Below are 18,800 nucleotides of genomic sequence, written 5' to 3' on the forward strand. Positions count from 1 at the left end.
AAAAATTTTGCTCTATTCATCGTGAAATGCAGTTATTTAGGAGATAGTTTTCTATAGGTTTTAGAGACCCAGGTTTCTTCCATCTGGAGACTCCAACAGGGGCTTGGTGTCCTTGCCTAGGTCTTCTGCATTCCTCCAGGTGAAAAGGGAAAAGAACGTGGAGGATCTTCTGAAAGGTTTTACAAGTCTGGCCTGGAAGTAGCTTTCACTTTCACCCACATATCAGTGGTCAAAACTCAGTCACATGGACTGTCTAAATGAAAGACTAAGAAATATAGTATACTTGCATGTTCAGGAAGAAGGAAAACAAGAATATTATGAACAGTAAATAGCAATCTAGCCACAGTTGGAGATCATTTCTCCTTATAGTTTTAAAAGATATTCCTCTTTTGTGTTCTGGCTTTCCACATTGCTAATTCCTAATTCTCTGCATCTGAGATGTCTCATTTGGTGACTCACTGATAAAAGTACAGTGGAAATGCAGGTGAATAAAGAAGAAAAATCCATAGGAAATGTAGTCCATTGTCACACTGTATGCTAAACCTGTAGAGGGTGATTTTGCCCTGCAGGGGATATTTGGCAAAGTCTGGAGACATTTATCATGGCCACAACTGGCATGTGTGTGTGTATGCTACTAGAAATCTAGTGAGTAGAGGCCAGGGATGCTGCTAAACATCCTACCATGCACAGGACAGCGCTGACAACAAATAATTATCTGGCTCAAAATGTCAATGGCACCAGGGTTGAGAGATCCTTCACTAAAAGTTGTGGCTGGGCCTTTAGGCAAGAAAGAATGGTTACCACTGCCATAATAGAAGCATGCACAATGACTGCACACAGAGAGATGTGATGAATTTTGCCTAGAGGATAGGGAGGTCATAGATGTGATCCTTGTCTTCTGTGCAATGAGCTGGTCTTCATTACTTTCCTGTATCCAGGGTTTGGGTTATTATTCTGGTTGGTAACCAATTCGACCAATTGAAGGATAACTGACATCTTTATGATACTGAGTCTCCATATCCATGAACATGACTTTCTGTTTTATTTTGGTATTCTGTAATGACTTTCAAAGTAAAGTTTTGTAATTTCCTTTATTAAGGTTATGTTCTCCTTTTGTTAGATTTATTCCTAGGAATCTTCTTGTTTTTGTGGCCACCATCAATATTACATCTGTGTTTTGATTATTTTCTCACTATTTCTCCCTTACTTTCAAAAGTTTAAAATGAATACAAAAATAGAATAGTAAAATGAACAAGGACAACTTTACACAATTTCCATTTTGTAAGTGCTTATTATTAATATATAAAAGTGCAATTATTTTTGTGTGTTGATCTTTTATACAACTTCCTTGCAAAACTCTCTTGATTCTAAAATTTGGTATAGTTTTCCCATGTAGGATACCATAATATTGGCAAATAATGCAGTTTTGTTTTTCCTATCCAATTCTTATACTTTATATTTCTTTATCTCGTCTTGCTACATAAATCAGGACAATATAGAAGAGAAGTAGTGAAACAGATATTTTTTCTTATTCTTGATAACAAAGGAATCAGGAATATTCAGGAATATTTTATTGTCTTATTCCTGATCATTAGGAAGATGCCTCTAGAAGGGAACTGTTCACTGTGGAGTACAATGTTTGCTGTAGACTTTTTAGAGTTATCATTTATTAGAGAATTTATTCTCTATTCCAAATTTGCTTAAAAAGTTTTTTTGTGAGAATAAAAGGAATATTTTTTGTCAAATACTTTTCTATATCTGTTGTGATTCTTGTACAGTTTTTCTACTTTTATTTGTTAACATGGTAAATTTTCAAGTGTTAAAATATTTTTGCATTCCTAGGAAAAACCAATTTGGTTTGTTAATATTTTGTTGAGGATTTGTGCATCTATATTTATAAATACTATTGACCTATAATTTTCCTTCCTTAAACCAGGCTTATCTAAATTTTGTACTAAGGCTATACTACCTTTTTAGAAAAACTTGAAAACTGTTTCCATTCCTCCACCCCACCACACCATGAAAAATTATGCGTAAAATTAGAAAGATTTGATTCTAGAATATTTGAAAATATCCTATGTGTCTAATATTTTCTTTGGGGGAAGATTTTAATTATTGCTTTGACTTCTTTAATCAAGGTTTTCTAGACAGTTTTTCATTTTGACTGTTTTCAAATTTTATTTATTTATCTATCTATGTATCTATGTATCTATCTATTTATTTATTTATTTTGGGAGAGAGTGGGAAATCGCACGCATATACAAGAGTGTGTGTGGGCGGGGGAGGGGCAGAGAGAGAGGGAGAGACAGAATCCCAAGCAGGCTTCATGTTGTCAGTGCAGAGCCCATCGGGGGGTTTGAATTCACCAACTGTGAAATCATGACCTGAGCTGAAATCAAGAGCTGGACGCTTAACAGACTGAGCCACCCAGGCAACCCAAAAGTGTTACTATTCTTTCTTTTAAATTTTTTCCTTATCTGGATTTATATCTGGCTTCATTCCTAATATTGCTTTTATTTTTATTTTTTGATAACTTCTTGCTTAAGGCTTTTAAATTTTTTTTCAACTTTTTTTTTTTTAATTTTTTTAATTTTTGGGACAGAGAGAGACAGAGCATGAACGGGGGAGGGGCAGAGAGAGAGGGAGACACAGAATCGGAAACAGCCTCCAGGTTCCGAGCCATCAGCCCAGAGCCTGACGCAGGGCTCGAACTCACGGACCGCGAGATCGTGACCTGGCTGAAGTCGGACGCTTAACCGACTGCGCCACCCAGGCGCCCCTGCTTAAGGCTTTTAAAGAACAACTCTGGCTTTGGTGACCCTCTGTAATTTTATATTTACCCTTGAAATTTTAATAAAATAATCTGTGTGTTACTGGACATGCTTTTCCTCTCCCAGAAAAATACAAGAACCTTAAGATTTTGAAAACCATAATCCTTGCTTTCTGAATTCAAGCATTTTTTGATTCTGATATTTTAACTTCATCTTTTTTAGACTAAAAATTACACAGTATTATTGATAATTGTTTTAATTTGTCAAAGTTTGTTTAGGGTTGCCTATATCATGATCATAGGGTTTATTTTTACCAACATTTCTTCTTGTATCTCAGACTGCCTTCTTAAAGTTTTTCTTCTTAAAGTACATACTTTAGAAATTATTTATGGAGAATTTGAGGTTTTGTTCTTCTGAGAGTATTTTTATTTCACCTTTTTTTCTTCAATGGCAGTTTTTTGGAGTATGAACTTCTAGGTTCACTTTTACTTACTTTTTCTGAGCACACTCAAGAATTTAGTTCACCGCTGGTGTTGAAAAGTCAGCTTTGAGTCCACTTGCCTCTCCTTTGGAGATAATTTTTTTTTGTTCCTCCTTGCTTTTAAAATAGCCTCTCTATCCTAGAGATAGAGATATCTATCTGTATTTTACTGTATTTTTTACTGTATTTACTGTATTTTACTGTAAATACCCCCCCCCCCCCCCCTGTATTTTACTATGATGTGTTTAGGTGTGTCTTCACATTTATTTATTTATCCTTTTTGGAATTCACAGTGCTTCTTGATTTGAGAATGCACAGAATATTCTCTTCAAATGTTGCCCCTCCTTTATTCTTTCTATAATCTGCTCTGTTCCTGTGGAACTCCAAGTAAACATATGTTGGTCTTTCCTATCTGTAAATCTGAATTTTATCTCTACATGTGAAGTGTGTGTGTGTGTGTGTGTGTGTGTGTGTGTGTGTGTATTTTTGGTCTCTTTATGTTACATTGTATGTGATTGCTTAATTCTCTCTTCATCTATGTTTAATCTGCTGTTTAATTCATCCACTGAGTTTTTTTCATAATTTCTCTTTAAAAAAAAATTAGTGTGTGGGGGGGTGCCTGGGTGGCTCAGTTGGTTAAGTGTCTGACTTTGGTTCAGGTCATGATCTCACGGTTTGTGAGTACAAGCCCCACATCGGGCTCCACGCTGATGGTGCAGAGCCTGCTTGGGATTCTCTCTTTCCCTCTCCCTCTGACCCTTTCCATGCTCTCTCTCTATCTCTCAAAAATAAGTAAATAAATAAACAAACATTTTTTTTAAATTAGTGGACTTGATTCTTTTAGGTAAATTCTAGGTTCACAGCAAAATTGAGTGGGAAGTATGCCGAGTTTCCATCTACCCCTCTCACCACTCACACAGAGCCTCCCCCACCATAAATGCCCCACAGACTACAGACCAGTGGCTTCCAAGCTCACTTATCTTCCTAGACTCTTGTTCCAGACCTCAGCAGACCATGCTCTCAGCTTTTGGCGGCCTCAGACACTCAGTTAAAAGTATCTATCTCTCCATCATCTATCTATAATTAAGCTATATTTTATTGAGCATTAGATGTTATGAAGCAGGGATTTCAGGACCTCCATTCTGCCACACACCCTTCAGTCAGCTTTAATATTCCATTGTATGTGCTACCTTAGATGTCGAAGTCTTCTATCTCCTAAACTTTTCTTTTCTCCCATTCTTCTGAAGAAACCCATCCCAAGGACTTCATATGGTGAGCAGAGCATGGAGTAGTTCAAAGAAATGAGATTATACATTAAAAATCATCAGTTGTCATCCTGGCTGTGCCTATAGACTCTTGTCAGCCTCCCTGCACCTCAGTTTTTCTCATCTGTAAGGGACAGAGTTGCTCTAGGAGATCTTGCAACCTCTTTCTAGTCTGGACATTTTTTTTTTTTATTTTTTTTCAACGTTTTTTATTTATTTTTGGGACAGAGAGAGACAGAGCATGAACGGGGGAGGGGCAGAGAGAGAGGGAGACACAGAATCGGAAACAGGCTCCAGGCTCCGAGCCATCAGCCCAGAGCCTGACGCGGGGCTTGAACTCACAGACCGCGAGATCGTGACCTGGCTGAAGTCGGACGCTTAACCGACTGCGCCACCCAGGCGCCCCTCTAGTCTGGACATTTGATACAGAGCGCGGATTCCTTCATGAGCCTGGCACCTGTGCCTGTCAGCTCTTGATTTATGGTTCAGCACGCTATTTGTCCTTCTGAGTATTTTTAAACATAGAAATTTATTTTAGCTTGAGAAGACAGGACTATTGTGTAGTCACTCCATTCTGGTGCCTTGTCTAGTCTTGGAGATGTCACTGGGCTTATGACATATTGAAGAAAGACTGCATTGAGCTCTGGAGTTGAAATCCTCAGAGTGTACAGCGAGGCACACATGCAGGGAGGGCTTAGTTATAGCATTTCTATTCTAACACTATTCCTTCCACCCACTCTCTTTCGCCCCTTTCCCTTCACCTATGTCCTCCTCTGTTCCCTTCTTTCCATAAATATCTGAGTGTATATAATGTGGTGTGGAATACAGTGGTGAACAAGACCGATTTGGCCCTAGCCCTTAAGAACTTTACAATCTAGTGAAGGAGATAGATATTAAACCAATGTATGAAAGATATGAGAGAAATGACAAATAGATTTAAGTTTGGTCCTAACAGTTGGGCATGAGAAATGCCACATCACTTTAAAAAAAAATCAAATTAATTTTAGCTTGGACGCATAATCTTTTGGGTCAAGGAATATAAATGTAATTTCTGAGTAGTCTGTCTCCCTTCCCCAGGGCTTGCACAATTCAGAGGATAATGAAATTGGGGGATTTACGAAATCAAGGAAACCTGGGGAAAGGCCTCTGGTCCTCAGTCCATTGATGATCGCTGTCCAAACCTGTGGTGTCAACTTAAAGGTAGGAGATGCTGCTGCTCTTGGCACCCACTCTCTTGAAGCCACAGTGTTCTGTTGGATTTATGCTACTTTACTTGGAAATAAAGTTTGAGGAGGCGTGAGTAAGTTAATCTGAGTCAACATCTTGAACTTGGTATGGTATCCAAAGAAATATTAGAAATAATTTTTAATGAGCAATATTAGTTGTATTTAAGATATCTTATTGGTTAGGAATGATATGACAAGAGCCATAGTGCCAGTATGAGTAAGATATAAGAATTCAAGCTTGATATCCCAAGCCAGTGGACCTACCTTTCGCACTTTGCAGAGGCTTTCACATTGGAAGTCTCCAATAGTCACTAAAAATTTCCTGACAGCCATGGTCTGACCCAGCTCGCTCAAGCTTGGCCTGTAGTGTCTTGATTGAGGACCACAAGACCAGGATGTATGGTGTTCAGTATGTGGCTCCATACAGACTTTTCATTGGAGATCTCACCATCTTGGAAAGGCTGTGTGGAAGAGGCATCCATGCCTAACCCTCCCAGACTGACTACCTCTCTACCCTTCCTCACCTGCTCGTTTCATCCCTCCCTGCCTCAGGTGATCTAGTTCCTCATCTTTTGAGATGTAGAATTTAATACATGGTACACTAAATCCAAAGGCTCTGTACTCTGCCCTGGAGAGAGGGAAGTCCTTACTGTCTTTAGAAGGGAGGGCCTAACGCCATTCACTTTCTTCTCAAGCCTATTCCTAAGCAATGATGGCCCAGTATATAATTTCTCAGTCAAGTTATTCCACCACATAAGTAATTATACAAATAAGGATCTTACTTTCAATTTTGATCCTTCTGAATTGTCCATCCAAGTTGAGTTAGCTAATTTTTAGGATCTGATGAAATCTTTATACCAGTTAGGACTTGTCCTGAAAGATATGAGAGAAATGACAAGTAAAGCCCTAGACATGAACATTTTGTTTGGGCACACATGCCCTGAAGTATCCAGGGTAAGCATATTTTACTTTATTTTATTTTTAATATAATTTATTGTCAAATTGGCTTATATACAACACCCAGTACTCATCCCAACAAGTGCCCTCCTCCATGCCCATCACCCATTTTCCCTCTCCCCCACCCCCCCATCCACTTTCAGTTTGTTCTCAGCACTTAAGAGCCTCTTGTGGTTTGCCTCCCTCCTTCTCTGTTTGTATCTATTTGTCCCCCCTTCCTTCCCCCATGGTCCTCTGTTAAGTTTCTCAAGATCCACATATGAGTGAAACATATGATATCTGTCCTTCTCTGACTGACTTGTTTCACTCAGCATAATCCCTTCCAGTTCCATCCACATTGCTGCAAATGGCAGGATTTCATTCTTTCTCATAGCCAGGTAGCATTCCGTTGTATATATAAACCACATCTTCTTTAACCATTCATCAGACGATGGACAGTTAGGCTTTCTCCACAATTTGGCTATTGTTGAAAGCCTAGGGTAAGCGCATTTTAAAGAAATCACCAATGTCCTTGGGATCGTAATGATTGTTCTACCAAGAAAAGTATAGAAAGTTGAATCTTATGTGCATTTGTGTTATTCTCTAAGCAAATGGTCTAGTTTGGTCCTGGTGGGATGTTTTGCTTTTTGAAACCAGGCTCATCACACACACATACATATTGCAAAACATAATAAGATCCTTTAAAAGAAAAGAAAGCAAACTCTTCCGGGTTTTACACCCCAGTGTGTTTTTAGTACATAGAGATACTTGTTTTCTTTTGGCTATGCAAACAAAAGGGGTCTAGAGCTTTGATAAAAATACACGATTCCTGCTCTGCCTAAAGCATATGTGTCTTTCCTGCAGGTGTTTACTCAACTGGCACTGTGAAAACATTAAGCCAGGAAAGGAAACATCAAAGTATGCTTCCATTTTAAGTCCTGAAAAATGGTGATTGGCACGAATGCAGCACTCATGAAGAAACATAACCAAATGTATAATAAACGGGACTGAACTTACCCTATTGGTATGTAAAACATTATTATATTCTTCCTGATCTGCAACATTTACATATCTCATTATGAGTAGGGTGCTCAAATGCTATAGAAGATTTCATTTCACTCCTTTTGTGTAATACCTGCTACCAAGAAATATTAATGAGACAACCTCGTAAATCTCTATTTACTGCATCTAGTGTCTCCCCTAAATTTGCGTTTGCAAACTATGATTGCATTATGTTCCTGGAAGATCAGGATATGAATTTACTCTTGCATATGCAGGCAGCTGCCTTAAAACCTCTTTATTAAGGAATGTTGGAGAAGGAGACATAGCCATTGATAAACACATATTTGAAATTCATCTGAACATATTCCTTTGCATGTGTTTAATAGAACTTAAACCTGTAAAAAGTTACATTTGTGCTTTTTTTCCCATTTCAAGAAAAGTAAGCATTTTGAATTTATACACTTAGGAATATTATATATGTTTTGTTAACTCTAAAGCCCTTCCTAAAAGGTTGAACTTTTAAAGTAAAGAAATAAAGAGTAATAATAGTAAAGAAATAATAGTAATTCTGATACCTTCTGGAGAGGTTGCATTAACTTTTAATTTGCAGTGTATTTGCATTTTATAGTGACAATCATATATCTACATGACATGGAGCTCACACTGTTCAGAGCCCTCACCTGCCAATGAACTATGCCCTGGTTTAGAAGGTGGACAAGAGGTTAATCTTGACTCTGGAATACAGAGGTTACGTTGAAAACTTTCTTTCTCCTGGAGGAAGAGTGGGCATCACAAGGAATTGCCAAGGGAATGAATGTGATCTCTGCTCTCTAGAAGCTCAAAGAGTAAAAGGCTGTTTTCCTAAGGATGATGCTGTGATCTCTGGTAGTTCTGTAAAGACTTTAGAAGCACACAGGCAGTTTAAAAAATGTCAACAATTATATATTTTTTGTAATGTGTATTTGCAAAAAAAAAAAAAATACCTAACCTGGATACTATTTCTCAGGACAAGTCTAAAGGAGTGTGCAATATTACATGCGTTGATACAAAGAAAAATGTTAAACAATAGTAATATAGGTGATATTCAGATGTGGCAAGTTTTCTCTACCTTCTGTCCTGAGTATCTTCAAAAGACTTCCAGATGATCTCTGCTGAACTTTTTCCCCATTTCACTTATACTGATACTCTACTCTTACCTTTCTCAATCCCTAGAAACCTTACCCCCCTTCCACAGGCTTGGGTAGCACATGGGCCACAAGAAAGCCACACCAAGGGGTCGAATTAAATATAATTCAGAGTCCTTAGGTAATCTTCAGCACAGCTGTTGCCAAAATAGGTGTAGGAATGGCCCATGTCAGAGTCACATGGGCTACTCATTAGACATACAGTTTCCATTCTGGGGTGGGATCAAGGAAGATAGATTTTTTTTTTAATGTTTGTTTATTTTTGAAAGAGAGACGGACAGAGTGCGAGAGGGGAGGGGCAGACAGAGAGGGAGACACAGAAACTGAAGCAGGTTCCAGGCTCTGAGCTGTCAGCACAGAGCCCAATGCAGGGCTCCAACTCACCAACCATGAGATCATGACCTGAACCGAAGTCAGATGCTTAACTAACTGAGCCATTCAGGCATTCCAGAAGATAGACTTAAAAAAAAAAAAAAAAAAAAAAAAAGTAATGCTTATTTATTTTTGAGAAAGAAAGAGATTGAAAGAGACAGAGTGTGACCAGGGGAGGGGCAGAGAGAGGGAGACACAGAATCTGAAGCAGGCTCCGGGCTCTGAATTGTCAGCACAGAGACCAACGTGGAGCTTGATTTCACAAACCGTGAGATCATGACCTGAGCCGAAGTTGGGCGCTTAACCAACTGACCACCCAGGCACCTCAAAGATATATTTTTAATAAACACCCCAGGTAAATAAAGATCCTGAATAAAGTTGAAAAGTAAGGCATTAGTAATGGAGATAACTGAAGACGGTTCCAAATGCTTACTCAGGGTAAGCGAAGGTCCCCAGGAGATGCGTCCTGGTAACAACTTCTTGTCCGATGGAATATTCTCATCATCTAACTTGAAAATGATATGTGGAAGGATAGATCTTTTTGTATTTTTGAGATCAAGAGTGCTATTTTCAGCTTGTTGTACTCCTGTTTCCTATGGCTTGACTCTACCTTTCTGAATGCCGACTTTGTTTGCACAGAGGCTGCTGATGGCCAAGCCAGAGCTCAGAAGGAAAATAGTTGTTGCTGGGTTTGGCCCACTGACACTGTGTTTAATCATTTGTAAGAGAAAGTGCTACAGTAACAGGGCTCTTATATTCCACCATATAACTTCTCCTTCCAAATTAAAAAGGTTTCAGTTTCATAAGGCAATTGTGGTTGCCTGAAAATCCAGGTAGAGCATTTACTTCCATACAAAATTTATAAAATATACAAAAATTAACTCAAAATAAATTAAAGACCTAGAAGTATGAGCTAAAACTATAAAACAGGCTAGAAGAAAAGAGTTGTAAATCTTCATGGTCTTGGATTATGCATTTTTTTTAAGACATGATACTACGAGTACAATAACAAGGAAAATAGATAATATGGGCTTCATCAAAATTAAAAGATTTTTGGGGGGCAATGCCTGGGTGGCTCAGTGGGTCAAGTGTCCAACTCTTGGTTTTGGCTCAAGTTATAATCTCATGGTGTGTGAGTGCAAGCCCCATGTTGGTCTCTGCAGAGACAGTGCAGAGCCTGCTTGGGATTCTCTCTCTTCCCTCTCTCTGCCTCTCCCCTATTTGTGCTCGTTCTCTCTCTCTCTCTCTCTCTCTCTCAAAATAAATAAACTCAAAAAATCTTTTAAGTTTTTTTTTTGTTCATTTGTTTTTTTGCTTCAGATTCAAATGACATATCATCAAGAAAGTGAAAAGACAACCCATAGAAAGGGAGAAATATTTGCAAGTCATACATGTGATAAGGGATACAGTTCTAGAACACAGAAAGAACTTCTATGACTCAATAATAAAAGATAAATAACCTGATTAAAAATGGGCAAAATAGAGGCACCTGGGTGGTTCAGTTGGTTAAGCATCTGACTCGTGATTTCAGCACAGGTCATGATCTTAAGGTTGTGAGATGGAACCCCACGTGGGGCTCCGCACTGAGTCCAGAGCCTCCTTGGGATTCTGTCTCTCTCTCCCTCTCTCTCTACCCCTCCCCTAGTCACACATATGTGTGCTCTTTCTCTCTCTCAAACAAATGGGCAAAATATCTTAATAGATGTCCACAAAGAAGATATAAAAAAGATGGATGAGTAGATGCAAAGAGGTTCAACATTATTAGCCATCAGGAAAATGCAGATCAAAATCACAGTGCAATACCACTTCACATCCATTAAGATAGCTACAATCAAAACCAAATAGTAACAAGTGTTGGTGGCAATGTGGAGAAATTAGAACCCTCAGACATTGCTAGTGGGACTATGAAACAATGCAGTTGCTTGGAAGAACACTCTAGCAGTTCCTCAAAACGTTAAACACAATCTTAGCATACGACACAGCAATTCTACTCCTAGATATTCCCAAGATAAATGAAAACGTACATCTACACAAAAACTTGTACAAGAATACTCACAGCAGTATTGTTCATAAGAGCCCAAAAGTGGAAACAACCCAAATGCTCATCAACTGATGAGGAGGTAAATAAAATGTGGTATATCCATACAATAGAATAATATTCCTCAATAAAAAGGAATGAAGTACTCATGCGTGCAACAGCACAGCACAGCTGGACTCTGAAAACATTATCCTGAGTGAAAGGAGCCAGTCACAGAAGATCACATATTGTATGATCCATTCGTGCAAATGTCCAGAACAGGCAAGTGCGTAAAAACAGAAAGTAGATGAGTGATTGCCAAGGGCTGCAGTGGGACTAGAAGGGGGGATGGTTGGGGGAGAAATGGGAGTGGCATCACCTCTGAGGTGATGCAAGACTCTTTGAATATACTAAAACCTACTGAATTATACCTTTAATGGGAGTGTGAATTATATCTCAACAAAACTGTTATAAAACAATGAGAAGACCAAGAGGAAACTCCTTAAATGGGAGGAACGGGGATTTGACAGTAAGTCCTCAGAAAGTCATTGTGTGAATACATTTATTTTCCAATCTAGTGAAGCAGAGCTTCTGAGTTCTCAGGGAACTGAGAGCTCCCTTCTCTTGAGAAGTGTTTACCAACTTGACGTGGGTGTGGAGAGTCACAAAGATGGATGCGTATGGGACTGGGGCCAGGGAGATTCAGGATCAATGTGTTTCAATAAGGATGAAATTATAAGTATGTAATAGGGAGGAGAGGAGAAGAGAAACAGAGAGAGAGAGAAAGAAAGAGGGAGAGAGATTGGTAGGTAGGTAATATTAAATTGCACTATAGATGGTAAATGGGAAACCACTTAGGTTGATCAAGCTGGAGACTAATATTATCCTGCCTCTTCTACCCTGGACTTATATCTTTCTTTCTTTTTTTAATATGAAATTTATTGTCAAATTGGTTTCCATATAACACCCAGTGCTCATCCCAACAGGTGCCCTCCTCAATGCCCATCACCCACCCTCCCTTCCCTCCCACCCTCCCATTAGCCCTCAGTTTATTCTCAGTTTTTAAGAGTTTCTTATGGTTTGGCTCTCTCCCTTTCTAACTTTATTTTTCCCTTCCCCTCCCCCATGGTCTTCTATTAAGTTTCTCAGGATCCACATAAGAGTGAAAACACTCTTGGTATCTGTCTTTCTCCGTATGACTTACTTCACTTAGCATAACACTCTCCAGTTCCATCCACGTTGCTACAAAAGGCCATATTTCATTCTTTCTCATTGCCAAGTAGTATTCCATTGTGTATATAAACCACAATTTCTTCATCCATTCATCAGTTGATGGACATTTAGGCTCTTTCCATAATTTGGCTATTGTTGAAAATGACTTCTATCTTTCAAAGATCAGCCTCTGCTGAGAGTTCATCGAGGAACATCATGGGCAACTTTTGTCATGCACGCTCTTCATTCCCAATTTTGGCTTCTGCTCTACGATTTTGCAAACTTGGGCTGAATGTGTGGGAGTCTCTCTGCCACTCAGTCCCGGGACTGAGCTCCTTGTAACACTCTTACTGCTTGAGGGCATCCCAGTTCCTAAAGAAGTTCATTAACCAGTTCTCCATTCCAAAGTGAGCAGTTAAGAGAAGGAACTTAATTTGGGCCCCCTTTTCACAGCCAATAAATCTTGATACTGTAATATGGAAGCCCTTCAGTGTTCTTCAGTGCCCACGTATGAGGTTAGAGTAAAGGGTCCTAAAAATGAGAGAAAAGAAAAGAATTACAAACTCTTGGCTTTTGTATCAAAGTAATACTAATTACATTCATTTACATGATTTGCTTATGCCGAGTTACCAGGTAGCACAATGATTGTTTGTACTGGAAAATTTGAGTCAGAATAATTTTATCATGCATTTTGATTACTAAATTCTTTCCTTGAATGCTCTATTTTCAGAGCTTATTATTTGTAACATGGTCATGACTTCCCATAGCTGGAAAATATTAAAGGGAATAACTGTGTGAAATGTTTTTGAGTAAACCTTATAATTACCTTTTTTCTCCAGCAATATTTTAGGACAAAAATCTCAATATGGCCACATTTATACATGCTCTTCTGTCCTACTGCAGGGCTGGAATCAAACACAGACTCTATTTTACAAATTCTATAGTATCTATCTGTGCCGTAGGATGGAACAAAGGCATATCCTATTTAGAAAATGCACTCCTGAGGACAGAATCTGTATGTGAAATCAGTGATTGTTGGTCTTCCTGGTACATCTGCAGTGAGGATGCGTTCTCAGAGGCAAACATAGGCTACTGTTTACTTTCTTCAATTCTTTTTGCAACTTTTGACCAATCTGCCCTAAGCACAGGTGTGTTTTTTTAAGTTTATTTATTTTGAGAGAGAGAGAGAGAGAGAGAGAGAGAGAACACGAGCAAGGAAGGGGAAAAGAGAGGGAGGGAGATAATCTCAAGCAGGCTCCCCACTGTCAGCTCTGAGCCCAATGTGGGCTCGAACCCATGAACCATGAGATTATGACCTGAGCCGAAATCAAGAGTCAGACACTTAACTGACTGAGCTACCCAGTCGCCCCAGAACAGTGGTGTTTTAATTCTCTTTTTACATCAGAGAATTTCAACCAATCCCTTATTTCCTGTTGATCTGTACCTTTGATTTCCTGACCACGTTCATGAAGGAGACTTGAGCTGCTGTGATTCTTGCCTTTTAATGGTCAGTGGGATTATCTCCTAATTTACTTTCAGCAGATGGGGCATGGTCACTTGTATACCCTCTTTTTTTTTCACTATTAAACAAAATTATCTACAAGAAAGAAAATAATGACAGGATAAGAGATCTCAGCTGAATGAATAAAATGGACAGGGCCCTCTCAGATTGAGAAAAGTAGACTATACCATGTTAGAACCACTGACTAATCATCACAAACTATGAAGTGTCTAAAATGTTACTCTCTTGGGGGCACCCTGGTAGTTCAGTCGGTTAGGCATCTGACTTCAGCTCAGGTCATGATCTCGTGGTCCATGAGTTTGAGCCCTGCGTCCAGCTCTGTGCTCACAGCTCAGAGCCTGGACCCTGCTTCGGACTCTGTTTCTCCTTCTCTCTCACTGCCCCTCTCCCACTCATGCTCTGTCTCTCTGTCTCTCTAAAATGAATAAATGTTAAAAAAATAAAAATAAAAAAAACAAAATGTTACTCTTCTGAGTTAGACTGCCAGTTTCATAGAAGATACGAGACTCTTGGGTTAGAGACAAAGAATAGCTTATTATTCACAACAATAGCAGTAGCTAAAGTGCCAACAATAATGAGCATTTTCCCTGAGCCCTACTTCTCATAGTGTGAAAGCACTAGGACAAGGTGAAACCTGCAGAGGCAGTGGGTTGCATTACATAGAATCCTGAGCTTAAGGAATGCAGATATTTTACAATGGCCAGTAAGCAAGCTGCCCTTTGCTCCAGAGGGGGAAACTAGTTCTATAATCGAAGGCTTTTTTATTATACAAACATTCTTGGAAAGATGGTGACTATGGAAGCTGAAGGGTCAAACGGTGATGTGAATAGGGCATGTTGTCAGTCAGCCTGGGTTTAATTCCTGACCCTATCACTTATGCCTTGAGTGATTTATTTAATCTTTTCAGTCTCAAGAGTTTTCATATCCACCTCATGCTATACCCACCTCGGGCCATTCCTAACTCATGCCATAGCTCCTCATTGTGTCTCTCTGAAGATTAATGGAAGAGGTAGCACCATGTCTGGCACATAATAAGCACTCAAAAAACATTAACTGTTATTGTTATTTTTTCTCCCAAAATACTATCATAACTTACATATTGTTTTGTAATCTGGTTTTTAAATTTAGAAGTATATCATGAACATTGCTTCTGATCCTGGGGTTCTTTCTTCAGAGGAATGGATCTTGCTCAGTAGTGGATGTAAATCAGGTTGACCGCCCCCGCCCCGCCCCAGGAAACAACTAGCTAGTCTCTAATGAAGTGCCCAGGCAATTCTGGGGTACATTTTTCTTGGGACTGATTCGGGAAGTGGCCAGTGAGGAGAAGGCACAAGGTCTCAGGAGAAATATACAGAAGTGTGATACTTTTGAGGCCTGCAGTTCGAACCCTTCAAATTCAGCCTGGGCAGGTGACTCCTGTTCTTTCATCTCCTTTGCAGACGTGAAGAAAACCTTTGGTTTGAAGAGATAAAAGAGAGTAGTTTCATTCAGGTCACGAAGGAGGGCAACACAGTGTATTTACAGGTAATCTGGTATCCGACACTTACGTCAGAGATGACACACTTTCTTGCTCCAGCTCCCGGTTAGAACCTGGGAATTGTCTCCATTGAGCAGCGCTTTGGGCCTCTGGCTCCCTGTGTACAGGGCCCAGAAGGTAGCTTTGCTACAAGAAAGGAAAACCAACACTCACATTCTGCAATAGGCTAGAACCCCAGAACCCCACAACACTTCACAGCTTTATAATACCCCTAAAAATACCCTACAGGCATGCTCCCACAGTTTTCCCTGGACCTCCCATGTTCAAATCCCAGCTCTGCCATTTTCCAGCTGTGTGATCTGGAATAAGTAGTTAACTTCTCTGTGCCTTACTTTCCACATCCGTAAAATAGAGATGATAATAAAACTTACCTCATAGGGTTGTCACAAACATTAAATCCATATGTCAAGCAGTTAGATTAGTACCTGGCATGTGGCAAAACATGATGATGATTGTTTTTAATCACCATCAACATTACACATGAGCCCCAGTGTTCTCAGCTGGATCAGGGCAGTTACTACTGCTTTGCTACCGGATTCTCTATCTCCGGTACAGACTAGGTTAGGGTCCTTCGTGGCCTTAGTACCTTTGAAGGTGGTTTATTTGTTTGTGGAGAGGTAATGCTCCCTTCTGCTTTGGGGCTCACTTCCCCCTTTTTTGTTGTGGGAGAAGCAGTGGAGTTCATTCTGTTTTCTAAAGAACCCACTTCTCACCCCAGCCCAGTCCCCTCTTGATGGTTGGATGAAGTGGCCCCTCTTTGAGACCAGTCCACTGACCAGAAGCCTCAGTTATACTTGCAGTCAATACAGGCTGGTAAAGGAGTAGGAATTCTCTCTGAAAGCTTTTCTGTGCCTTGCAGGCCTGCAAGGCCTGTGACTCTCCAGTGGGAGGTCGGAGCTCCCAGAACTTGCTGCTGCCAGGAGAGCTCTGTGGGTATAAAGGCAGCACGGACTCTCAGGTATCTACCCCCTTGAATGATTTTTAAACAAGCTGCTTCTGGAATATGTCTGTACTAATAATGCCTTTCATTTATGCAGTGATAATAACCCAAGCGTGCAGTTCCGTGACAGGGCCGGGCCTGACAAGGCCTCCTCCCTGCCACCGTTGTGTGTAGGTAGATAATGTGTTTTCAGCCTTTCTCTGGAACAGGATGCAAACACCAACAATTGAGGGATAGGCTGGGGTGGGTGTGGAAACCTGCTTCCCAAAATAGCACCATGCTGTGGCATTTATTCTTAAATAAAAACTATTATGGTAGGATTGAAAGTTCTGTGCTGCACTGTGAAACTCTCAGGGTGGCTTTTGGTTCATCACCTTGCAAAACAATGGCGGCCACCAACAGCTCTGGGGCTGCTAGCTGAGCGCAGCCCAGGGCTCAAGACTAGTGTCCTATGCTGCTTGGCACACACACAAGAAACAAGAAGACAGGAATGGCTAAATGTCCAGGGCACTTAGTGGCTCTCATCTGGCCCTCACCTAGCCTCTCCATGGGTAATAGCCAGAGCTCCTAACTACCACCCAGTTTTGCCCTCTCATGGGATTAGACTTCTGTTTTTGTATCCCAGCTCCACCTCCTATATAACTTTGGGTAAGGGGCTTGACCTCTCTCAGCCAGGCTGATCCTCTGTACATGGAGATGATAGCACCATGCTCCTGGTAGTAAGGGTTAAACGAGACATTTTGTGTAGAGGCTGAGTAAAGGCCTGGCCCATGATCACTGCTCAATGAATGTCAGTGAAGGTAACATCATCATTATTCCTTCAGGGGTTTGAGCCTTTGCCTTGTCCTGCCTCCCAGGCTACCGGTTTCTTTTTTTTAAGTTGACATTTTCTCATTTCAGAGATCTGTAGAAACGACATGTTTGCACATCAATTTCAGGTGTAACTCAGCTTCATTCACCTGTCATAGACTGCTTTACAGAAATATTTTTCTAGGGAAATGTCACAATTTCATTATTCAGTGCCTCATGTTGTGCTTTGACTCACACCGTTTCCTCCGAGTTAATCCACCAAGGGTGGTGGTTTGCTGGGGAACTGCACAAAGTACGGAACGCTTCGTGAATGTGCATGTCATCCTTATACAGGGGCCATGCTAATCTTTGCTGTTTCGTCCCAATTTAATATATGTGCTGCTGAAGCGAGCACCAGGTTACTGGCCATCTCCCCTCCGGGAGGCAGTGCAAAGAAGAAGGGAACAAACAGCCTGGAATCGCTCTGCCAGGCTCACACGGTGCCCCTGCTACCTTCTTGCTGTTTAAATTTGGGCACATTCTGTAATCTCCCTGTGCTTCAGATCCCTCTCTGCAAGTGGAGGAACAATAGGATCTGCCTCCTAGGGGTGCTGTGAGGATTAATGCATTCATCCCCAAGAAGCCCTTCACTTGGTGCTGGCTGAGTGCCTGCATCTCACATCCAGGCAGGACATGACACAGTGCCTGTCATCAGCTCAGCACTCAACAAATCACTCTTTGCTGGGTTGAATACAATGTAATAGACTAGCTACCTTTGGTTCCTCCCTGTTTTCCCCTTCCCCAGGCTCCACTGAAAATCTTTAAACATATGGCCCATGAAGAACAACAGAGATAAGATGGGTGAATCCTTGTTTTCCAGGATCTGAGCAATTTCTTGGGATGCAGGATTTTCAGTCTTAAAGTGGGATGGGCCTGTGCAAACTAGAGTGGTTGGTCACCCTACTACTACCTGCATCTTCCATTTTTGGGGCCAAGACTGAGGTGTTTGCTCCTAGAGGCTACTGGCATGGAAAGGTGGCAATGTCGTTGATACTCCCCACCCCCAATTGTTGTTAATGCCTCCTCTTTCAAGAGCTACTGAAATATGCAGTCTGTGACTCTACACTGCACCTCCCGTCACAAATGCTGGCGTGTGCTCCCCAGGAGTGGAACGCGTTGGCCAGGGGTGGTGGAAAGACGTACCTCGAACAGAGCGACATTCATCTTAGTCCTGCTTCCAGGCAATCACACTGATTTCTTGAGAGGTTGGTGCTGATGGAAACTTGGGGTCCTATTTTGCACCAGACTAGGAGTTGGTACACCTCGTTCTAATCTCCACTTTCCTCTTTGAGCTGTGTAACCTTGGATAAGAAGCCTAACTTCTGTGGGGATCCAATGTCCCCACTGCAAAACAGGAAGAAAATGAGATAATCCATCTAAGTCATTGTGCCCCATGGAGCAGGGGCAGTGGCCATCAGGCCAGGGCCTGTATGGTGGACAGGTGATGTGGCTGAGGGGATCAGGAGAGCACGATGCTGCCCGGCTT

At 40.8% G+C, this 18,800-nt stretch overlaps 1 non-coding gene across 1 annotated transcript; it reads right to left on the reverse strand.

Moving 5' to 3' along the window:
- Positions 1-17,563: 17,563 nt before the first annotated feature.
- Positions 17,564-17,669, reverse strand: LOC131489506 (U6 spliceosomal RNA). The gene has a single exon (XR_009250608.1). It is a non-coding gene; the product is annotated as a U6 spliceosomal RNA (small nuclear RNA).
- Positions 17,670-18,800: the final 1,131 nt, after the last annotated feature.

Source organism: Neofelis nebulosa, chromosome 1 (assembly GCF_028018385.1).
Source record: "Neofelis nebulosa isolate mNeoNeb1 chromosome 1, mNeoNeb1.pri, whole genome shotgun sequence".
Taxonomy (NCBI): domain Eukaryota; kingdom Metazoa; phylum Chordata; class Mammalia; order Carnivora; family Felidae; genus Neofelis; species Neofelis nebulosa.